General features: G+C 41.2%; 1 protein-coding gene across 6 annotated transcripts in view; it reads left to right on the top strand.

The window, feature by feature from the left end:
* The window catches only part of Fhit (fragile histidine triad diadenosine triphosphatase), a 1,459,653-nt gene that overhangs the window by 635,734 nt on the left and 799,206 nt on the right, over window positions 1-24,713 (top strand). Inside the window, exon 1 of one of the 6 annotated variants that reach the window (XM_076931537.1) lies at window positions 15,479-15,633. The exons of the other annotated variants lie outside the window; for them this stretch is intronic. The gene's annotated coding sequence lies outside the window, so the exon portion shown is untranslated. Of the gene's footprint in view, window positions 1-15,478; window positions 15,634-24,713 lie in introns of those variants that run through there. 6 annotated transcript variants of the gene reach the window in all.

Raw genomic sequence — 24,713 nt, 5'->3', positions numbered from 1 at the left:
ATTCCAATCACACCAAGGCAACCTTTATCTTGCATAGAACTTGGCTAGAAAGAAGTCTCTTGGATGAATTTGGGTCCTAGACAGGATGCATGAACTCTTGTGTCTCCTGTTGATGTTCTTCAGCCTAAGATGCTCAGCTTCCTTGATTTGTTTTTCATCTCTAACTTGGAGGTTGAGGCTAACACCTATTTATATTGATGAGGAAGGAAGTCATACGAGTGATGTCATACTGTCTATCAAACAGAATGTTCAAGAAGGTATTTCACAGGGCAGTGGTGGCACATGCCTTTAATCCCAGCACTTGGGAGGCAGAGGCAGGCGGATTTCTGAGTTTGAGGCCAGCCTGGTCTACAGAGTGAGTTCCAGGACAGCCAGGGCTACACAGAGAAACCCTGTCTCGAAAAAAAAAAAAAAAAAAAAAAAACCAGAGAGAGAGAGAGAGAGAGAGAGAGAGAGAGAGAGAGAGAGAGAGAAGGTATTTCACAAAACTGCTGCTCCCCAACCCTGGCTGTCTCTATTTATTATTTCCTAGGGTCTGGCTGAGGAGGAACTAAGCAGTCTTTATTACATCACCAGAGTCCATCCCAAGTGTGTGCTGCAGACAGAGGTGTCCCCTGTTTTTCTCCCTTTCTGTAAAGCTCTGATTTCCTTCTAGTGTTTCAGTCTTGCTTGTGTACTGTAAGTCAGCACTCCTCAGAGTAGAATTTTGTGACACAACATTCCTTTTAGTCTTACTCCCTCAACAGGAAGAAAACTCTTTTTGTTTAAAATACACTGAAAGGTGAGAGTCAGTGACAGTGATGTGTCTGGCTTTGGTTGAGCCTGGGATTTGATCCCTGCTGTTGAAAAACAAGACAACAATGATGATGCTATGTAGTTTACTTACAGAATCCAAGTAAACAAGGACAGGTGTTGGGACATTAGCATATTAAAGGCTCCCGGAAGTCCTCACAGAAACTGAACAGAGATAGAAAGAGGTCCCAGTGAAACAACTGCAGCAGCTTTCATGATAGTGTTCCAAAGAACCTACTGGCTGAAAACTCTCACTGACAATGAAAGGTTCTGGTCAATTATTTCTGTTTTGTTACATAGAAATTGATCAAAGAAGAAACAGTTGCTACAAAGTCTGTCTTACAAAGAAACTGGAGTTGGCTACATCTAAGTACCAAGCTTGCTTTCATTTTCGGTGTGTTCACCGTATATCAACGGTGTGTTCACCGTATATCAACGGCTGTCTCTGGCCCCAGTGCTGGACTTTCCGAGTCTCTTGCTTTCATTTAAATATTTTGTTATAAAATGGGCAATAAGCTTTAGGACTGAATGAAAACAATACCCTGAGAATGTATAAATAAATAATTAAAATTGTTTATGAATAACGTCAGAGAGACCACTACTGGGGCTGTGTAATGGAAACAGGTTTAATAGAAATTCAACAAAATACTGGCTCAGAAAATTGCTTTCTGAAGATCAGAAGTAGATTTATTTGAGTCTACACATTTCTGATTATGCAGGAATATGTTACTGCGAAGTTTCAGGAGCTTTCAATCTTGAGATAGTCTTTGTTAATGCCTGGAAAGAAATTTGCTTCAGAATTAGGTGTAGGGCTCTCAGCTCTGCCTGCTCTCTCTCTTATGAGCTGTTGTCAGGTCATTTACTGACAAATAAGGATATAATCCCCCTTTTGATATTGCAGCTCACCTAGTAATACATATTCTTTGTTATTTTCTAATCTTGTAAAGGGAAAGGGAAAGGGTCCCACAGAATGGGTTTGATGCCAAAAGTGATAGAAAACGAAGACGACAGCAGCAAATGCAGAAAGAATAAATTCGAGATGATTTGTTTGAATTAGCTTTATGGTCTCATGTAGTTTTGTGGACTGAGACCAGAAGCCAGGAATAATCAAAAAGCCTCTTGCCTAAAAACAAACGTATTTTCCAAGAACATTTAGATATTACACTGTAAGATAATACACTGTAAGATATTCTAGCCCAGCTAGATATTACACTGTAAGAACCTTCATCCAGTAGTATGAATACAAAAGGCAATGAACTGGACAGAGATTGTATGTCTTATGTTAACAATATCCAGAAATGGAATAGTACTTTTTACAGGATCTATTATATTCTTAAGTGTGTGTGTTTGTGAGTGGTGTGCAAGTGTGTGTTTATGTACATGTGTATGTGTGAACATGTGTGTGTGTGTGTGTGCATATGAATGGAGAGCTTTGCAGTGGGAGTCATGCTATGGTGTTGCTTCCCATTGAACTCCAGTTTTCTGTAAGAGCAGCAGGAGCCACTGACCCATCATCATCTCTCTAGCTCTGGACTGTCAGTCCTCAGATCACAGTTGTACAAAACAACGATGGCCTTTGTAATAGCTTTTGTGTTTTTCGTGTTAGACAAACATGTAAAATTAAAGAGATAATAGGTTCTGAAAAGCATTTTTGGTTCTAGGCAAAATGTTTAAATTGCTTAGTTCTCTAGTTAACGAAGAAGAAAATACATTTGGCATGCCAGAGGCAACAGTGATGTAAGATGTCTAAACAGCAGCTGACCTCTGTTTACCATGTGCAGCAGTCTCTTTCCACCACAACACTCAGACTTACCCTATTTCTAGGTCATTTGTGAGTGTGTATGTTTGTGTGAGTATGTATGTGTGTGTCCATGTGATTTAGAGAGCTTTCCCCATTGCAATGATATGGTGAATTGTGGTCTGCTGATAAATATCTAAAGGTGTTGAAATGATTAATTAATAATCCCAATGGCAGGCAGCTTAGTTACCCACCTCAATGGTTTACGTTTCTGAATGAAAGATACATACACAACCTTTATAATTTGATATGCCTTAAATACCACAATAGCTGAGCCACTGTCTAACCTCCATGTGATTAATTCACATCCCACAGATAATTCCCAGTTATTATTTACTAAATTCTGTATTTTATCTTGGCTGCCCTGGACCCAGTTGAGCAGCCCTTTGAGTCGTGCGCTTGTGGCTCCTTCACACGGCGGCTATGCCTCTCTGTCCTGTACTTCTTAGGCATGTTGTCTCTCCTCTAATCCACATTGTATCTTCTCTCCCTTCTTCTCTTTCCTATACCAAGCCTGGGAAATTCCCCAAACCCACCTCTGTCTGTCCTTCTCAGCTATTCGCTGTTGGAATTTTTATTTACCATTCCGAACCAACTGGGGGCAGGTTTCCAGAAGCTATATGCAGACACTTGTGTACTTGTGTACTTGTGTTTTGGGGGGATGTAATTAGCATTCGCAATACAGCAGCTACATATAGATTTATTTTTATTATTTTTATGTGAGATGTGTGTGTCCACACTACATGTGTGAAGGATCATGTGGAGGCCAGAAGAGGGCACAAAACTCTTGGCACTGCATTATTGGGGTTTGTGAGCCATCATGTGGATGCTGAGAACCGAACCTGGGTCCTCTGAAAAAGCCATATGTGCTATTAACCATTGAGACATCTCTGCAATCCACACACAAAATATTTAATTTTCAGCCATAGAAAAATATTCTAACTTGGAACAGTGTATGTCAGTACTTGTGGTACAAAGGCCCACTATGACCAATTTCAGGTCATTGATGCATGTCAAGTGGCTTATAAGATTCTGAAAATTTTAATAAGCTCTTCTCATGAGCAGCTGTGAGCTGGCTCCTGCCTTTTCCTGTAGGAGTTTCCTAGGCCTCTAGTAATTCAGTGAGCCTGTTTTCAGAAAGGAGCTGTAGCTGTACTTAACGTTGGAATGTTCTTGAAGAGGCTGGAGAAAGTATTCAGTAAATAGCAGCTTCTGTGATCTTTAAGGTCCCTTCCGATCCCAGACTTGGCCGTTCTTGCTCAAGAAGACGTGCGTATAAGACAGAATGAATTTTACTGTATGCGATGAACTATTTTAGGGGTGCTATTCATATTATTTATTGGTTATTGTTAACATTTCCTAGAATAATTACAAGATTTAACTGGAATTAAGATGCCTGGAAATTAGCACAGTATTAAAAGCTGGCATTTTAGAAGACAGTTGCTCTGGAAGATGGCACCTGGGGATACTCTTGCTCTTTGAACACGGAACCTTTGTCTGATGAGATTTTTGCATAACAGAAACTGTACAAGGAGGCAACCTGCATGAACACTAGAAACCTTTTGCATTCAAGACAAGGGCTGACAAATCCAACCTACCAACTGAACACAACCTATTTCTGTGAGGTCCATCAGCTAGGGGATTTTTATATTTTCAAATTATTAAAAAAAAAAAACAGAAAGAATAATTTGTGACACAAGAAGATGATACTAAACCCAGGCTGTGGTAAACTGCTTTTGCTGGGCCTGATATTCATACCTGCCATTGTCATCTTGTCATCTGGACTATTCTCCTGTTGAACCAGCAGTCCTGAAGGCTAACAACAGAGACTGAGATCCACAGAACTCTAAATGCTGGTCATTCCGTTCTGTACAGAGAGTGTTTGCCAACCCTGGTCTCCAAGGTTGTCTCCAAAATAAGTGACCAGCTAGTTCAAAGTTCTGGATATACCTATAGCCGAGCAGTAACAATGCCAGATTCATTTTTAATGGAATTGATAGGAGTTGCATAAGAAATAGAGGGGAACCACAGGTCTGGGGAGATGGCTCCTTGGTGAAGTACTTGCTATCTTAGCAGGTAGACTTCAATTTTGATTTCCAGCATCTGCTGTGGTACAGCTGTAATCCCAGTGTGGGGGAGATAGCCACAGGACAACCCTAGAAGCTTGCTACCCACACAATCTAGCCAATCAGTGAACTAGTTAGTTCAATGAGAGACCCTGTCTCAAAAATAAGGGAGGAGAGAGGGAGGAAGATGCTCAGCCTAGAATTCTAGCTGCCATGAACATGGACATGTTCACATACCTCATACACAAGTGCACGCATACAAACTCAGGCAAAAGTGTGTAAGAATTCTCAAAATATAAACAGTGTTAAAGTGAGCAAGAAATTTCTTGCTTGTCTCAAATCACAGCCTTTCATTTTCTTTTGAACTTGCTACAGAGGAAGCTTCTCAAATTTCCTGGTGTGTGATCAGACCTTGTCTCTGGATGCCAGGCAGGGACCTCATTCCTCCTTAACCACACCGTAAACCAGTATTTCTGGTCATACAGGGGCTGCATAGGGACACAGGCTTAGTCAATGTTGGTCATGAATGCTTTTGTTTTAACGACTCATCTTCTCTCTACTTTCAAATCCAGGACTGTTCTGGTGATCAAGTATGGTGTTTAACATGTTGGCACAAGAACCCACAGAGTAGCACATAATAAATGCTGCTTTTTATTTGTTGATGATGAATTGGTTCATATCAGGGCCTTTCACTCTTTCTGTATAGGGGCTTAGCTCAATGGTTGACATGTATGAGGCTCTGAGTTCAGTCCCTGACAAAAGAAAAGCAAATAAAGAGAGATCCTTTTGAAATGCTTTTGTTTTTGTAGACAGAAACAAACATTTAATTTGACAGTGTCTTGACAGAACTTTTCACATCCCATGTACTCTACCTTAGGGGTGTCATCAGGAAATACAACTCATGCTATTTTTAAGTTTGTGTCTGGAAAGAAGGTTGAATGCTCTCATTCACGTCTCCTCCAGAGAAGGCTGCTTTCTAGTGGGAAGCATTCTGGTGAGAGGAGGAAACCAGCTCATTGAATGCATATACACGTTGTATAGAAATCTGTCCTGTTATGTCTGCTAATAAAGTCCTTATCTCCAGGGGAGAGAGCATCTCCTAGTCCCTTGGTTGTCCCAATAGTCTGCCTTGACAGGCTTTGCTAGTCAGACAGCTCCAGCAATCAGGGGGATTATACTGTTTTAATCAAGTGAATCTTCACCTTGGCTTAGAAAACTAGAGTGTCATTAAAATACCCTAGTGTCCAGCCTAAAATACCCCACTGTCCAGCTTATCCCTGTCTGAAGGTGGGAGCTTAGCACCAGTGTTTGAAGTCTTTTCTACGGTCTTACTTTAAAGGTGCAGCCTGCAACCAAGTTTGAGAATCCCCACTGGAAACCCTTAGGTTTTCAAACTGACTTTTGTTTTGAAACATACTAAGCAGAGATCCTGCTGTCCTGTTACTATGGTGTTTGCTCTTCGTAAGCATACTTAAGTACAGCATCCATTGTCAGCTGCTTATATTGCAGCCTCCTCTCCAGGGAAATTTACTGATGCAATCTTGTTTCATTAGCTTAATAAAGAGGGATCTTTCAGAAGGTAAAAGACGAAGATGATAAGAAATGCATCTTTGATTCTTCTGAGAGAAGAATCCCATTGTAAATCCTGCTGAGAGATTCTGCTTAGAATCACCTCATGGCTAAGCTTTCCTGGTCCAGTTGGTTTTACCTGTCCCTGATGCCTTTAACTAGAGCAGCGTTCGTTGTAAGGCAATGTTTTCTGTGTACTTACTAATAGTGTTTTATATGTTCGTGCCAATAAATTGTTCTCTCATTAACTCGCTGCTCTTTGTGTTTGGCTCATTATAGATATTTTCTTAATCTAATCTTTTGCTGAAGTAGGAATTGCTTTAGTTTCAGTGAGTTAGAGACAGTTGAAGGAAGGATAATTAATTTTGTCGTTTATAAAATGAAAATGTTAATATTACCCACCTGCTAGGGTTGTTAAGAACCGTGGGAGAGACTAGTGTAAAATAACCAAGTGCCTGGTACTAGGTAAGCAGTGGGACATTGGAAGTAAGCAAAGTGACACTGACATCGCATTGGAATGGCATCAGGAACAAGGAGGCTGTGACCACACTTTCTGGGTTAATGTCTCATCTTAACTACCTGCCAGCTCTGTTATGTTTGGCAAACTACTCAACCTCTTTAAACTTCCATTTCCTCACCTGAAAATTTATCCTTAGCTGCCTTTGCCCAGGGTGAGGAGGGTCACATGTATTTAATGGACTTATCACTACTTCTGGTGTTTGGTGAGCCCCTGGAAGACTTCCTTAGACATGTGGCCTCAGGGCCCTCAGTCCAGCCTCATAGAAGTGCAAGCTGCACTTTAGAAAGAGCCCAGGCTTAAGTGTGGACATTTGAGCAAAGCTCTTCTAATTAGTGAATGGCAAACATGTAGTAAAGCTTGACCTATGTTCCTGTCTTACACCCTGGACAGGCCTCCCTCGTCAGATAGACTCTCCATTCCCTCCCCTCCCCCCATGTCCTAATTACATCTCCTCACCTGACTGATTCGAATTGTCGCCAAAGATGAACTTACTGCAGGAAAGTAGCAATTGGCCTTTTCAGCAGACTGACAGACAGTATGTTGGCAAAATAAAACTCATACTCTGGGTTCTTTAATCCTTAATCTAGAATTATTTTATACTACACTGCCCTGCCCTGGTAATGTTTATTCAGTAGTGCACATGAATGTATAGTCAGCTTTGAGCTTCAAAACAAAGGAGAAAAATACTAACCAGAGAGACTATTATTCAATATTAAAATGGAAGTTAACACAAGTAGGCAGCTAAAACTGTTACTATCATTAAAACCCAAAGTCCTAAAGCAATTCTTATGAGAATACTGTAGGTGCTATGATTTTTAATAAGCCAGTGACAATCAACACATTTGTTTATTTAAAAAAGATTTTTATAAACTTTACTGAACTCTGAAATCCAATTCTTTAAATTTTTATTCAAGTAGTTTTTAAAAAATTTCTCTTTTTCTCTGTGTACATGTGTGTGTATGTATGTATACATATATATGTGTGTGTGAAGTGTGCACATGTATGTGCAGTTTTACATGAGTAAGCAGATACATGTGCCTATACTTGAGGGACAGAGGATGGCATCTGATGTGGCTTTATTCCCTTAATTCAGGGTCTCTCACTCCACCAGAGGCTCACCTGTTTAGCTAGTCTGGCTGGCCAGCTATTAGGTTCCCTGGTTTTGTCTGTCTGTACCTCAGCACCGGGGTTACAGACACATAGAGCCATTCTTGACTATTTACTTGAGTGTTATGGGATTGAACTCGGGGTTCTTATGCATGCATAGCAAGCACTCTTACCTTTTGAGATATATTCTCTGGCCTGAGCAATTTTTTTTTTTTAAACAAGAGTTTATGGTACTTGGAGGCAAACTTGTCATTAAGATGACCACTGAACCCACTACACAGCACTTTGCCAAAACTGACTGAAAAAACAACCAAATCACATTTGTACAGTTCTACGGTTTTATACTCTTACAATGGTTCTCCTGTGAAGCTTTACATTGTAGAGCTGAAATACGCCCCAAGATAGCATGTGGCCTGGCTTCTGTTCCCTGGGGATGGGAAGAGGAAGGATGATGTAGTCTGCCTAGGGCAGAAATGGAAACCCCATCCCAATACCTCTAAATTTTATCTGAGGCATTGTATCTCCTGTTGAAAAAGGCTGCTAGACATTTTCTGAGTCATTACTCAAATGACTCATGCTCCATTTAGTGTGGTAGGGATACATGGAGAAGGGGCCAGATCCAAACTACAGAGTTAAGTGGCTAGCCAGGCTGTCTTGTATTTCCTCATCTTGGGCTGTTAATTTTGCTAGATATCCTAGGATGTCAATGTTCTTCTGAAATAACCGGTGAAAATTACAATGCCTTCTGCTTTTCTTAGAAGGATACACCAAGAACTTCTTTTTCAATGTGAAATAAAAGAATGTCTTCCCACACTTTAAATTTATCATAAACCATAGTACTTGCTTAGCTAATGCAATATGCACTATCAATTTTGTGTGTGTATACAAGTGTGTGTATGTACACAGGAGTTTTGCTTAAACTGTCAGCATTGGCTTCAACAGTGTCCAAGAAAGATCAGTTCTTTCTTTGGGCATTAACTTTGTCAGGAGGTTTCATATACATATATGCTCCCCCCTCTGCTATAAGAGTCAAGTTGAAAGATAACTATAGAGTCATAGAAGACAAATAAGAAACTATGTGTCTTAGCTACTATTCTGTTGCTGTGATGAAACAACACAACCAAGGCAACAGAAAGCTTTTAATTTGAGGACTTGTAGTTCCATAGTGTTAGAAGGACCATCATGGCGGCCGGGTTTGGCAAGGCAGGTAGGCATAACATTGAAGTAGTAGCTGAGAGCTTATATCTGATCCACAAGCCAGAAGGGAAAAGAGGGGAGGGCAGAAAGGAGGGAGGGAGGGAGGGAGGGAGGAAGGGAGGGAGAGAGGGAGAGAGGGAGGGAGGGAGGGAGGGAGAGAGGGAGAGAGGGAGAGAGGGAGAGAGGGAGAGAGGGAGAGAGGGAGAGAGGGAGGGAGGGAGGGAGAGAGAGAGAGAGAGGGAGAGAGGGAGAGAGGGAGAGAGGGAGAGAGGAGAGAGGGAGAGAGGAGAGAGGGAGGGAGGGAGGGAGGGAGGGAGGGAGGGAGGGAGAGAGAGGGAGAGAACAGAAGCTAACTGCAATTGGCTTGGGCTATTGACACCTCAAAGCCCATGCATGCCAGTGACACAACTCTACACCCAATTCATCCCAAACAGTGAAGAGACTGTAAACCAGACATGCAAATATATGAGCCTATGGGGGGACATTCTTATTCAAACTTATATTAGTCTATCTTGAAATAATATTGAAGTTTATATCATATGATTGTTTTCTTTCATTTGAGAACTTAATACATTTGCTTGTAATTAGTTTCATGTCAAAGGAAATATTGTCAGGGAAAAAAAAAAAAAAAAAAAGCCTAGGCTATTTTCCCTAGGAATTAGCTCTTCCAAGTAGTGAAAATGAAAGTTAGAAGCATGTCTTTTTAAGTGCAGACACACACATAAATTTCTTATGACTCCCTTCAGTTGTCACAGAGTATAACAAATATTTCATTATTTTAGAATATTGGCATGCAAATCAATAAGACCCACTTTCCTTTGGTGTCAGCTGCTGTATTTTATATTAACTTTTGAGCTTGTCTTTTCTTCTTCTCAATGCCCATCTCATGAAAAGAAAAATGTATTCCAGCTAGACATGGTGGAAAACACCAATAATCCAGCACTTGGGAAACTGAGGTATGAGAGCCTAGAGTTCGAGTACAGCCTCTGACGTAGAGCAACACTCTGCCTCAAACAGACAAGATTTCCTCATATAATAAATTGTTTCCTAGTAAACAAAAATACAGAGACAGGGCTGTCAAGATGGCTCAGTGGGAAAGAGTTTTTGCTGTACAAGTAGGACAACTGAGTTTCCAGAGCACCCATATAAAATGCCATGGTCCATGCCTCTAACCCCAGGCAGGCAGATTGCTGGGATGCCTGCCATGCTTTATATAGATGCACACATGCCCAAGTGCACATAAGTCTTTTAAGATGAAGGTTTTGTTGTTGTTCTAAATAGCAAAGGGCAGATAATGCAAATACATGTCAGCTGGATGCTTTAAGAGGACAGTGGTCCCCTGTACCCTTCTGTGTGTTTCAATGTCTGCTCCCTGTGCTGGCACTCCATAATAAAGTTGGCAAATAGGTTGGTCCCTTTTCATCCCCCCAACAGTCCCCTGTCCTCAGTGCCTACAGCTGAGCTGGGGCATGCTGTGAGTTAAGCACATTTACCTTAGATCTTTGGGAGTTTAAAGCGATCCTTTAACCTGTGCAGGGCTCACTATAAAAAGCCACACTCACCTGGAAGCTCTGAAGTTACTGAATTCTTGTTGGCCAACATTGAGAAGCAAGAAGGGAAGATTGAAATGTGTTTTCCTAGCAGCTAATGAGGCATCTAATGAGTCAAATGTCGCTCTGAAACTAACCTCATTAAAAGAGCATCTTGTTTTCATAAATGTCCTGGAGTGGCTGGACAATTATATATATATATATAGTCATTTCATTGAAAGAACTGATATGATTGCCAAGCAAAATCAAATATTCAAGAAAATCTCTTATCATTGGTGTCCTCTAAGTGTGCAAATAAATGCCTTAGGAATGGCATGAGTGAGGTGGACTATGCTTCTTCTTTTTTTTTTTTCTTACAAATCCAATTTTTGAATAATTTGAAAGCACATCCTGCCATCAAATTAAATGCCCCATTGACTATGTTTTCATCAAGAGATTTATTACCAGCTCTCTTATTTGGTATACTTTCAATACACATACTCCTGCTGCTTCCAAGTGAGTATTTCTGTGTTAGATGATTTAATGGGCAGTCATAAGTTCTAAATTGTTTCTCTTATTTTTGACCCACAACAGAGCATGGGGCAAAAATTTGTATGGATGCAGAATAAGGAGACATGAATCTGAGAGTTTCAGACACCTGAGTAGCCTGTATACTTGAATTGTAATCTCCTGCAGAAATGTATCTCTTGTATTTGAACTATGAGAGTGTGTTTCCTCACTTGGCTTGTAGTCAAAAACTTGTGCCAAGCTCTGTGTTTCTGAAAAGGTAACAACCAATATGTACTTATGGAGTGAGTGAATGAATCAGTCAGATAGACAATCTTTGGGCCAATATTTTTCCTCTTCCTATTTCCTTTCCTTCTTCTCCTTATTTTTGAAAGATAGCATAGATTTCTATTTTAAGATAAGGAACTACAACTTGGGTATGCAGCTATCTCTGTCACTATATAAAAACAATGTGTGTGTGTGTGTGTGTGTGTGTGTCTGTCTGTCTGTCTGTCTGTGTCTGTGTCTCTGTGTGTGTGTGTGTGTGTGTGTGTGTGTGTGTATCTATCCATATATGGATACAAATATGTAATTAGGCCCAGAAGCTATGGGAAATGAGAACTATATAGGCTTTTTTCAAACTCTCCAAGCTGCCTGGTAAATGTGTATTAATAGAATAGGTTCCAGAGGGATGGGTTTTCGCCAGCCACTCTCTGTTCGTAGAAAGCCCTTTTCCCATTACTTTTCTATTTTAAGTCTATCCCCTTGCCCCAGCTGATTGAGCCTTTCTGAAATGTGCCAGGCAGAGGATCTCACCTCTCCTCTCAGCTTGCAAATAATAATGTCTTCACATTTTCATGGCCTTTTCTGAAATAGAGACCTTTCATTTACACTTCATCCACAATGGAAATAAATTGATTAACATCACAGCCTCCTGTTTGGCCACAGACCTTTTGAAACAAAGAGCCTCTTTTCTTATGTGGCAAAAGAACAGCTTGTCCCAGATTTCCTTATGCTCCAAGGACTTGGGGCAAAGGAATTGTTTTATCATTACATGTTATTGAATCCTAAAGAATCACCAGCTTTCATTTCTTAGTGTTTGCTTTTGTTTTTCCCTGGAGCCCTCCCAGGCACTGGACCCTTATTTAGTAATCACTGTGTTCTCCTGGGGACACTTCTTCATTGCTTCTTCCTGGTTCTCTCATATTTTCCATCTCCCTCCCTATCTTTTTTGCCTTTGGAAATTTTCTGTGCCTTACATTCTACTTCTTATATAGGTTTAGATTTTAGTTTTACCTATTATATTCTTTTGTAACTTTCACTGAATTTGTTCCTTAACAGTTTCATTCATGTATAAGGTGTGTTCTGATTACTATCACCTCCCACCTTCTCTAATATGCCTCTTACTTCTGTGTCCCTGACCTCCATACAGCCCCCTGTCCCACCTGTATGCCCTTTACTTTGTTTTTGAAATCCTCTGAGTTTAACAATGATCTGCTATGTGACTTCTGGGTTTACAACTATCAAAAGGCTGGTAGGCTCCTAAGGGCACATATAACTAAAGACAGTAACTTTTGGTCTTGCAGAATCTATCAGTGGCTCATAAATGACCAGGGAGATGTAATAATAGCTCCTGTTTTGTGATGGGTAAACAACCCGTTTCCAAATCATCAATTCGGTACATCTTTCCATCTAAGAATTACCACGTACAAGTTCCCTTCTGACGTATGCTATTTCCCTGAAGCCTGTTGCTCTCTAATGATAATACTTTCCTTTTGTATTGCCATCATCCTATTTTTTTTACTCTTTCAAATGGAAATCTTATTTTATTAAAATAAATATTTCGGGTTTTCTCTTTGTCGGGTAATTCTATTCTCTCCCACAGAGCCTCCTTGCTCCTGGTTCCAGCCCCTGCAGTCTTCCTAGACATCATAACAAGTGGCCATTCCTTGGGTACCTCTTTCTGATGTTTATGGGTAAAAAAATGTGAGTCTGCTGTTTGTTATTAAAAGATGTTGGCAGCTGAACCTCAGCCCGCACCTCAGATTCCCAATCTCAACATGTGCTGCACCTAGACATGACTCTCCATGCCCAGAATGCTCTCCTTGCTGATCTGTGTCAGTGCAAACATGATTCATAGTCACTGCCTAACTAGCCTGCTGTCTACTGGCTCTGGCAATTCCTATAGAGCTTTTGTCTTACTCTAAGGCCTATTGTTCACTGCCATGTCTGATATACTAAGATGTAAATGGCTTGGCAGACTGACTTCCCCCATATGTCCTCTTGTTTGTTTATTCTTAATTCAATTGATCCTACCCATCTTCTTGGAGCTATCAGGATGACATGGAGATGTGGAGGCAAGGGTGTCCCTATCCTCAGGAAGTTTAGAGTTCACTGTTGACACAAGCACATGAATAAGAGGAACACAGGGTGAAGAGGAAGGAAGAACACAGACAGCAACACAAGGTATTACCTGAGAGGAGGAGGGGGGCTGAGTTAGAGGGAATGAAAAGAATTGAGCAAGGCCATTCTTAGTATAGATCATCGATAAAGCTTTGTTTTAAGCCCAAGATTGGGGTATGGGGGTGGTGAGTCTGATTCAAAGTGGATCATGGTGTGGTCTACTAACCTGCTGTCCAAGCCTGGGTCCTTCTCAATTCTTATGTTGCCATCTTTCCCAGTCTGTGTTGCTGGGGGTATTAGGAGGAGAGCACAGAGCTTAGCCATGCTCCAGCTCATCCCTTTTAGTTATGGCTGACCTCCTGCAGCAGAAGAAGCCCAGTTGCCATGTAACACTTAGATGATACTAGCTTAAGCTTGTTATTAAGGAGGCTGAAGTTGTCTTCAGTCATAGCCCCATTAATAAAAGAAGTTAGATATGAACTCAAAGGGAAGCTTGAGAACAATTTTATTAGAGTTTAGAGAACAACAGGACAGGTGAGATTTGCAAGATATACACCCCAGTAGCCATGAGGACGAGAGAGAGAGAGAGAAGCTGTATCATTTTAATGGCTATGGAGACAGGCAGCCATATGGCAAAAGGAGAGGGGGCTTCAGAGACAGAGTGGAAAACCTAGGGTGCAAGGGAAACCATTCTTCACCTTTGTCCAGTATCAGTAAAAGGAATAAGAAATAAATAAAAATGAAAGATAGTAAGTTATACTATTCTTAGTCCTAGAAACCAGCCCGGTGATGCCATGTGCTCTTTCTCCACGCAGGCAGCAAGTGTCTCAGTGAGAATGATTTCTAGGAAGGACAGGTACAGTATCTCACTGATTATCCCTCTAGTCTCCTTTAGCGTAGTCTGGAAGGCTAGGCCTTTCTACCCAGCGCTCGAGACAGAACTTAGAACAAAGATACCTTCACCTTTTTCATGTGATAATGTGAATTCCAAAGCTGATTTTTACCTGTCTTGTATTACTGGGGAACTGGAGACTGGAAGTGGGGTCTAAAGCTTTAGCTAACCGGAGTCTACAGTACAGAACTTCAGTGGTCACAGCACTTTTCTGGGCCCTGCTCCAAATCAGTTGGGGCAAGCTCTAGAAGTGAAGAACAAGCCTGTTTCCATCTTTGTTTTAAAAGCCATCTTATAGTAAAGACAAACTAGGCTTAATCCTGTTTATGATTTAAGGCTGTTCCTCAAGGATTGAGCTATACCCCACCTGTAACCTGTAACTACAAATGGTTCTGTTCTGTGTGCTTTGGGAATGGCAGCCATATCTTTGTTTTAAAAGTTGTTTATAATAACCTACCTTTGTTTCAAAAAGGTAGTTATACCTACCTTGTCATGACACATTGTTATGCTCACGTTGCCACCGTGACTTTGTTTCAGGAGGCACTAGCTTGTTATGCATATGTTCTGCTCCTGTAACCCAGCCTATTTTGCCTGCCAAATCCCCCATTTTAGAAACCCACTACCCCCGAACTATAAAAGCCTTGTGTCTTCCTCACTTCCAATATTGACGGCTCGAATCCTGCCTTAGAGGGAGGCAGCCTGTATACAAAATCTTGCTTTAATTCCTTGCTTGCTTTAACCAATTTAGCCATGATGATTTGGGTCGGTGGTGGAGGTGTAGAAGAGGGAAGGGCGGAGCTAAAGATTTCCGAGCTAAATCGAAAACTTAAGTTGCATTGCTGAAGTCGTTTCTCTTGTTGGTTTGCACACCACGGGCAAAGTGCCTCAGCAGAGAGCTGGAGAGCCGAAAGAGGCTGTCTGGGAGGGCTACCCTTAACTTCCTCACTCAGCTTGTTCCCTCCTGGCTAGCATCATTGTTTAGTTAGGACAGAACAACATAATGAAAAGCTCACAAACATAAATGTGCACACACTGGGTTACCAGGAAGTTCGACAGTCTCTGTCTTTATCTGTAGAGAAAGGCCAGAATCCTCCGTGAGAATGGTTTCGCCCAACCCCCTACTCCAGCCTTTAATTGCAGCAGCAGCTGCCCTTTGATCTCACTTCCTGAGAGCCACAGCAGAGACTGCCTACCAGTGGTGTCCTCTGCTCCCTCCGCCTCCTGTGGATCAGTCCTCTGCTTGGGAAACACAGGTACCTCTAAGTTCCTAAAGTACAAAAGTCCACTCGGGAGGCTCTGGAATGGACACCAATGTTGGAGGCAGACCTTTTCTGCAGTTATAATTCTCCTTTCTCTGCTCATGTTGGGGCTTTGTTTTTGGGCACTAGAGACAGAGAGAAAAGCACGTGTGCTCCTTAGCAGAAATTCAAACAAAGATGAATACTACTGCAGAGGAAGCCAAACACCCGGGCAGGATGGTCACAGATGTTTTGGGGACTTCCCCTGGTGGTTTCCCAGTGAAATGTGGCAGCATCCTGACTTAGGAGTCTGTTATCAGTGTCAAGCAGACAGAGGTACAGCTCTGCACCGTCACTCTCAACAGCCTTAAAATTTTGCTCTGTCTTTTAGGGATCTCGCCTCAGACAGAGTCAGAATTTGTTGCTTCCATATAGAAAAAGAGTTTCAGGACTAGCCAGGATGAGAAGGAGTTGAAGAATGTATTAAAGATATTTTAATATACCATTTTGGTGGCCTAAAATTATGTCTTAGGAGACACCACTTAGAAACCTTGTTTTGGATGACTTGGTGCTAAAGAGTGTTTAGTAGTGCCTTTGCGGTGGACCTGAGTTTACTTGCCTTCTCTTTCTCTCATTGGTAGAATGATGCTCACCTGTCAATCTAGCTCTAGACAAGCCAGTGTCCTCTTCTGGCCTCCAGGGGTGCAGTCATGCACACGCGCGCGCGCGCGCACGAACGCACGCACGCACACACACACACACACACACACACACACACTTAAATATTTTGTTTTTAATAGTTAAGGAACATTTTCTCTTTTCTCACTATCTCCATAAGTGAGATTGTAGAGTGGCTCTGGAAATATATATCTGTGCTTATTGTAGAGAAGGCAAAAGCTAGTTACAATAGTATTGTGCGGTATTAGACAAGGGCTTTAGTACAGCCATTTTCCTATAGATAGGTTTCTGGTGTAATTCCTAGGAGATTGCAAGGTTACAGCTGGGAAGGGGAAGAGCCCTTAGGCAGTAAATTATGCTGGAATTCTTGCTCCTCTGCTGGGAAAGGCTTCTGTCTCATCCTGGGTAAAGTTCTTTTCTCATGTCCCCATAACTTTCCCTGTCTCTGTATCCTCCCTCCCTCCCTTCTCTGCCATTCATGAGCTCTGTGTGAATGAATTTACCATTTCCCCCCCCCCCCCCCCCCCCCCCCCCCCCCCCCCCAGTGCGGCTTCCTGTGCTCTAAAGTGGGGCATGGGTGCTGAAGAATTTGAGCCTTGGCCTTGAGTAGATTCTGGTGTGAGTCTGAGAGCCTGGCCCTCAGCAACTTTGGAACTTGACAAATTTATTTTACTTTGGGGACATCGTGTGGTCACAAATTGGAGAATAGAAGCTACCTTGTCGCCCTGCCACAAGAATGAGCTGAAATGCTAGTTGAACATCCGTCAACTATGCCGTCCCCTTAGAAGCAATTTCATGGTGGTATTTGAAGAACACTGCTGACTACCTGGGTGTGGCTGCCTATCCAAGAACCCACGTTCCTTACAGACCTAGGGAACACCTGCATTAGGCTCTTTCTGTAGTAGGTAATGACAGGGACTTTTGACTGGATCAAGACAAATACTAAACAGGATCCTCTATCTCATTTTAAAGATACGATCTTTTCCATCCATAGGTTGTTAGGCTTTGGCATTTGTTCTAGATTGTAAATGGCAAGAGTAGTGTGTAAGGGCGGGAAGAAGTCACAAGGTACAAAAGAGACAGCTGATGAAATTCATAGTCAGGTGGCAGGACAGCATGGAGGTTGTGTATGTGTGATCTTTCTGACAGTATTAACTGTGGATTTTATTTATCAAGTTTCTCTTCTATATTTTATTTGTCATATATATTATATTTATAAAGTTGCTATGTTATTTATAGACATGCCTAAAGGCTAGTGTGCAATGGGTATATCCAATAAAGACAAAGTATTACTTATGAAATACAAAGTAAATCTAGTCTAAAATTTTTGTTTAAAGTAATTAAAATAAAAAGTGCTCTCTCTCTCTCTCTCTCTCTCTCTCTCTCTCTGTGTGTGTGTGTGTTCAGAAAGAGACTACTTCAGAATGCTTTGAAATTGGAGAATGTTTTGCATATATTTTTTGGAAATTGTTAGTCTAGTTAGTAGTGGTGATTGTGTTGTTTTGTGCTGTTGATTCCAAATGACCATTATTTAAAAACAAAACAAACAAACAAAAAACCTATGCACCATAAACTACAAAAGAGACATGCAAGTCATATTGAATATTCAGCAGAACGTAATCACTTGAGTTACTCTGTTCCCAAACAATTCTTTGGTTAAGGACCCAAGTACAAACCTCCAAAATCTGCATCAAAAAGCCCAGTGTAGTGTCATACACTTTAAAATCTCAGTGCCTTGGAGGTAGAGACAGAGAGATCCCTGGGCTCCTGGCCATCTAACCAAGCCTACTTCTCAAACCCCATGGTGGTCAGAGAACTTGCCTCAAAAAAAGGTGTTTGGCACCTGAGAAATGACAGCCGAAGGTTACCTCTGGGTTCCACATACAAGAACGTGTGTATACTCCCACCCAAACTTATGCATGAGAGAGAGACAGAGAGAGAGACAGAGAGACAGAGAGAGAGACAGAGAGACAGAGAGAGAGACAGAGAGACAGAGAGAGAGACAGAGAGAGAGACAGAGAGAGAGACAGAGAGAGAGACAGAGAGAGAGACAGAGAGAGAGACACAGAGAGAGACAGAGAGAGACAGAGAGAGACACAGAGAGAGACACAGAGAGAGACACAGAGAGAGACAGAGAGAGAGACAGAGAGAGACAGAAACACAGACAGAGACACAGACAGAGACACAGAAAGAGACACAGACAGAGACACAGACAGAGACACAGACAGAGACACAGACAGAGACAGACAGAGACAGAGACAAGAGACACACAGAGATCTGGTTAGAGAAATACTATGTAATACAACAAACCTTGCATAAATCCTGTAAGAAACCCATGTGGTCAGCTGATCTCATTTCTTCCCAGTACTCTATGAATATGAGATGCTTTTTTTTAAGTAACATCTGTTAAATCTTCCATAGCAAACTTGGGGAGCATTATTCTGGCCTAAGCATTCAATTTCGAAATGAAAAGCAAAGAGCAAAGGGATGATGTGCCCCAGTTTGCTAGATGGCTAGTCTCTTATACTCTATTCCTGTGCCACAAATCAAACATGATTATCTTGTACTCGAAGGGGACGCTAAGAAAAAAGAGCTTTTCTTCTAATAGACATTACCTGGGGCTCTTGGTGATGTGCTTTCTGATCTTTTCTGCATTTTGTATTTAAAAAAAAAAAAGCAAAAAATAAAAAATAAAAAAACAACAAAAACAGAACCCTCTCCTTTCAGCCCAGGGTACTTAATAGTATTGCATATTGTGTAACTATATGGCTCCATTGTAATTATAATTGTCTTCTTTTTCAACCCACAAGCTTTCTCTATTCCATCTAAAGCCTGCTTTTCTTTCCTTTCCACCCCCAGGACTCCACACTAGCAGAAATGCCACAGTCCTTTGTTCTTCATCTTGAACATACCCCAGGGGACAACTTTGGCGATCTGCTTTTTACTCTCAGAGTATATGCAAATTCCAGCATACTGTATAAATTTCTCACATTCTCCTCAGAAGCCTAAAGACTTCTGCATAATCTGTTCCTTAAAAGAAAATTAATTGATATTAATTAATCTTTTCCCCCTGGATGACATTTTTTTTTCTTGATTTCTATGTTGGTAATACATCATTCAGTGTTCTTAATAACAGCTTGTGGTCCCGCCACTTATTCACTGGAGTTATTAAGTGCCCAAAGTGTTTCTGCTCAGGATGTACCTTACAGAGAAAAATTGCAAGTCTCGCTTGCCAGTCTTCTGCAAGCTACAGTAGCCACTAAGTAAGTGTCCTGAGTTCTTTGGGACAGCTGCCCCTTTTTCTTTCTTCTTGGTTGACAGTAATTGTGAATTCACCGTGGCTTGGTCCAAGAAATATTTGTCAAAACGAGCAAAAGGATGTTGAGAATGTTTTGTTTTGTTTTGTTTTTCTTTGTAGGTGTTACTTCTGGTCTCAAAGAGTTGTCACTGTGCTGAGTGAAGCTCAGCTAGGAAAGCTGTTCTGGCTAGTGAGAGCTCTGGTAGAGAGTGTTGCAGATCATTAACTAACTCTGTAGTGCAGAAGACTCTCAGTGGGAAGAGACCACCACAAAGGAACCATACATCATTAGCCTCCAGAAGACCAGCCAGGAGCTTTTGACACCAGCAAGCTCGGAAAACTCCTGGATTCATTATTTCCCACCTCTACTAGTCTCTCCTTTACCAGCACTCTTGTGTGCATCTTAGATGCTCAGAGTACTCCATCCTTGAAGATGTGGTCATGATGAGAACTTGATCATTTTCACTCAGATTGGAGAAGCTGCAGCATCATTCTCTTTCTCTTTCTCTCCAATATAGTTTTCCCTGAAAAACCTCCTTGGGGTTATTATAACTTAGACCCATCTTCATGTTGGACAATTCCCATATCTTTATTTCTATTTGTTTCCCATCTAAGGCTTGTAGCATTGCTTCCAAAACTCAATTGACCCTTGAGATCACCTAGGGAGCTTCACAGATTCCAGGCACCTGCGTCTCACCAGCTGACTATGATGTAATTGATGAAAGGCATAAAGTTTGTTCTGAAATTCTCAAAAAGACCCAGGCAATAGTGAAAATGTCCTAAAATCAGTTGAGGTGAGTGCTACACAACTGTTTAAATATATTAAAATCCCTTGAGTTCATGCATTCTCCTGACCTGATAATGTGCCAGTTATATGTCAATAAGATGTTACATTTTAAGACACACAGGCTGGGCCTGATGCTGTATGCCTATATCTCATAGGAGGCTGAGGCAGAGGCAGAGGAACAAAATTCCTCACCCAACTTGGGCTGCATAAGGATACCAGACGAACTGAATTGGAAAGCATCTCAACCAAGCAAATAGGGACACGGGGAGCTAGAAACCAACTTTAATCTTCAAATAGTAAGATAGTCCTACAGGTTCATTATGTCACAGACATGCTCTTGGAAAGGGATTCTGCCTCTTCCCCTTCTTCCCCTCCCCTCTTCCCCCATTTACCTTCATCTTTTGATTTCTCACTCTCCCTCTTTTCCTCTTCCCTTCTTTCCCTCCCTCCCTCTGGAAGCAGAGTTGGAGTTTATTAAACAACTGTTTTAATACAGGTATAAACTTGGGCATTAAGATAGCTAGATGACTGATAGATAGATGATAGATATTTAAAAGGAAGGAAAGAAAGAAAGAAAGAAAGAAAGAAAGAAAGAAAGAAAGAAAGACTTCAGAGAATACCCTAAGTGGGCAGGGCTCCTCAAGACCAACAGTCACAGGATTTTCCTTTTGTTTTCCCACAGAGTCTCATCATGGCATATTAGGTAAACAGTGAATTCAATTTGTAAAATAATTGGCCTTGGGATAAAATTCTCCTTTGGGAATAAAATTCCAGCCTTTTCTTAGAATACTGGAAGGAACTGGATTAGTTTTCTTAGGTGACCATGATGGTCCCAGAGCACATAGAGAAATGCTGGTGCCAACATTATAAATTCTGAGTCAACTAACCGTTCTATATCCTGAAACCTAAAAATAAAATTCTATTTTAAAAAATATTGCCTGGAATTCTACCTTGCCCTTTGTCAAATTTCTGCTGAATTTGTTAGGAAATGTACACAAAAATAGTTCAGTTATAATAGGAGAGACATTTGGGTTTCAGCCCCAGAACAAATAGGGAGGAAGTGGTGCTGGGGAAGGCCTGGCTTTACCTGCCATGGGAGATACAGAGTAGAACAGATGTTTGAAAGGAAAGAATGGATCTCTGTCATGAGGAGTTTTTTAAAAGTGTCCTCAAGGTGACTGGAGTGGCATGGTGACTCTTCCAAGGATGCTTCATCCCATGTGTAGAGATGGTGGCTGCTGACCTCAAAAGAGCTTCTCCTCTGAATGAAGACCAAGATCAAAAGGAGAGGCTCGGCTTACAGCTGAGGAAGAACTCTTTAGAAGTGTCCCTTCTAGAGACTTAAGTTGGCTTCCAGGGACAAGTCTTTTAGTTCTCTTTGCTTCAGGAGTTAGGCGCTGTTTAAGTGTTGAGAAGTCTGACAGTGTTCTTCCTGTACTTCTCACCTTTGACTACATATCTTGGAAACTCAAGGTTTTGATTTTTAAACCAGGGATTTTCTGAACTTGTCATAGAATTTCAGCTACTCTTCCTTTTGTTTTAAAATGAGCATTACCTTTCTTCTTTCTTACATCAATGCTCTATGGCCCTGATACCTTTCTTATTAGGGAAGAGTAGGTAAGAATTTGATGACAAGGAAGAGAGAAGTAGGAACAAGGCATTATGTTATTATCCATCAGAGTGATGTGTGGTTTACAGACTCTTTCATTTTTCAAATGGGATCAGAGCAGGTCCAGGTGGACCATGGGGCCTAGAAGTTGCTTTGTTCTTTGACCAACCTCCCTCTTCCATTTCCCAACTGCTACTTCACAATTCTACCAGTCAGTAAGTAATACTGGTTCTTCCAAAATTGTGACCATATCTTACTCTGCTTACTTCTGTTTCATGGAATCAAGTCCTTTCCATTCATTTCTGCCTCCTCTCTGCACTCTCTTGGCTAGTATTTCTTACACTGTCGCTTGGCTACGTAGTTCATTCTCTTTGCAGTATGGAGAGTCTTCTTCTCTACAGATTTCATATAACCTCTTACCTAACACCCTCTCAAAGGATCCCGTTTCCATACAAACAAAGTTTAAATGATGTAGCCTCTTATTTCTGTGTATTTTATTCCTAGTTTAGCTTGGATAAAGCTAAACTTTGTTCTTTAAAGAACCTAGAAGGGCCCCTCCTTAAAGCAACCCTTTCCCTTGCTTCTCACAATTCTCAAACTGTGAAGCAAACATAAGAATGAATGGGTGTCTTAGCCGAGATCACTAGCTTACCAAAGTCTTAAGAAATAAATGCTTTCCCTAGGAATCAAGTTGCTCCAGATTCTGATCAAGTAAGTGTGGGGAGTTGAAAATTTATATCCTTCTCATCTGAGTGGTAAGAGGGCTTTGTCTAGTATTGAATCTCCTACTCAGCAAACTATCTTACTCTTTTCACTGTTGTTGTAGGTGACTCTTGAAACTTAGGAATGGGAGATGAACAGGTCACCCTGACTCACGAGTAGCCTGCATGGCTTGCTTCCTAACTAGCTGTGGTTTCTAGCAAGACTCTCATTAACTAAGGATCCTCCCCTGGCCATCTAATCTCTAGCACCGCCCATGGTCACCGTGTCATGCTCAAGCACATTATACTGTGATATTATTGGCCCAGATTGCCTACCTGTCTGAACATTGTTGGCCCAGATTGCCTACCTGTCTGAACATTGTTTTCCAGCTTATTTCCTGTTTTCTTTTGGATAAAGAATGGAAGCTAATTATCTCAGGCTTTCTCTTCTTCACTGTGAAGGGCAATATTTGAACCAGCGAGTTACCAAATGTAGTGCCAGGGCATAGTTATTGCAAGTAGTGCCAGTTTCCTTCTTGTGTATCCAGAACCTGACAAAAGGCTGGTTTGTGGTAGTGTTAAGTAATGAATGAGCACCTGAACTAAACACATAGACGACAGTGCTGGACTAAACATGCATTCATCACTTTCTAATAATCAATTGTTTTCTCCAGATAATTGGAATGACTTTTCTACTTTTCTGTATATTTAAAAAAAATTATTTTTCAGATTCATGTATTCTAGGCAATAAGAAGTAGAATGTGTTTGATATTAGTCATCAATAGCAGTCCTTTTAATAGCAGGAGTCTTTCCCCTTAGCCAGGGTCTGGTAATGATGGCACAATTTGGTCAGAGAGCATTGTGCGCTGATATACCCAAGAACTGGAGCTGGCATTATTGCAGAGGAATGAGCCAGTAGCCTGTCTGTCTCCAGTCTCATTTTTCTTCAGATGGTATCAGAACCACAAATTTCAGTCCCTGAGCTGTCTTTTTAAGTCACCATGGATAATGGCCTGGATTCTTGTTCATTTCTTCCAGCAGAACAGGACTATTCACCTGTCCTCTGTCCAGATGGCCATTGCAGATTTGGTCATTTCAACACCCCTGATAGAAGGTGACTTTTTTTTTCTTCTCATCTGAGGCTGCAGAAAAAAATAGCTCAAACAATCTTTGACTATCTTTTACTCTCTCAATGTTAGCTTACAGTAACTGTGCTTTTGTGACTTGGTTGTAACTGCCTTAATCATGGAAGGCAAGGAAAGGGATGAGTAAACTAATTCTGTTGATAAGAATTTGCCTTTGAGCTACAGAGATGATTTTGTTGGTAAACCATTAGCCAGGGATTTGAACTAGATCCTCTTAATGAGTTCTAGATCAGTGAGAAACCCTGTCTCAATATGTAAGTAAGTGAGTAAATAAATAAATTGATAGGTGTGTGGTACCTGAGGAAAACCAAAAATTATCCTCTCTCTTCCATATACTTATATATAACTATACACACCCACACACACACACACACACACACACACAGAGGCACACGCACACTCACACGCACAGAGCCTATCTCTGGTCCAGATACTTTGAATGAGTAGTTATAAGAAAACTTGGCCTGGGTCTTTCTGCTTTTATCACAATGAAGACCTCATATCTACTTTACCGCTGTAACTTATCCATTAGGTTAAATGTCAAATAGCTTGATTCTTTGTTGGGGTAGAGTGTGGACCCTTAAATGGACCATCCTTTGAAATATAACAGTAGGTCCTTCCAGGGTGCTTTCAATCGATCTTAAGTGTTAGCAAGGTGGGGGAGGGCAGGGCATGGAAAGGAGCAGAGAGTGAATTCACTCTGCCTTTAACTGATGCTAGTTGGCCCTGTGCTAGAGTAGAGGCCTTGGATTCGAGGACAGATGATAGTCTTATTTTTTCTTTAGGAAAGAACTCTCTCTTGATGACAACTGTGCCCCCCACTTTTTTTCCATCTTCCTTCTATCTGTACCTTGCCACTGCACAAGCTACATCAGGA

This window comes from Arvicanthis niloticus, chromosome 3, assembly GCF_011762505.2.
Source record: "Arvicanthis niloticus isolate mArvNil1 chromosome 3, mArvNil1.pat.X, whole genome shotgun sequence".
In the NCBI taxonomy this organism is placed as follows: domain Eukaryota; kingdom Metazoa; phylum Chordata; class Mammalia; order Rodentia; family Muridae; genus Arvicanthis; species Arvicanthis niloticus.
The sequence above is the reverse complement of the archived record's forward strand: the minus strand, read 5'-3'. Positions and strand labels throughout refer to the sequence as shown.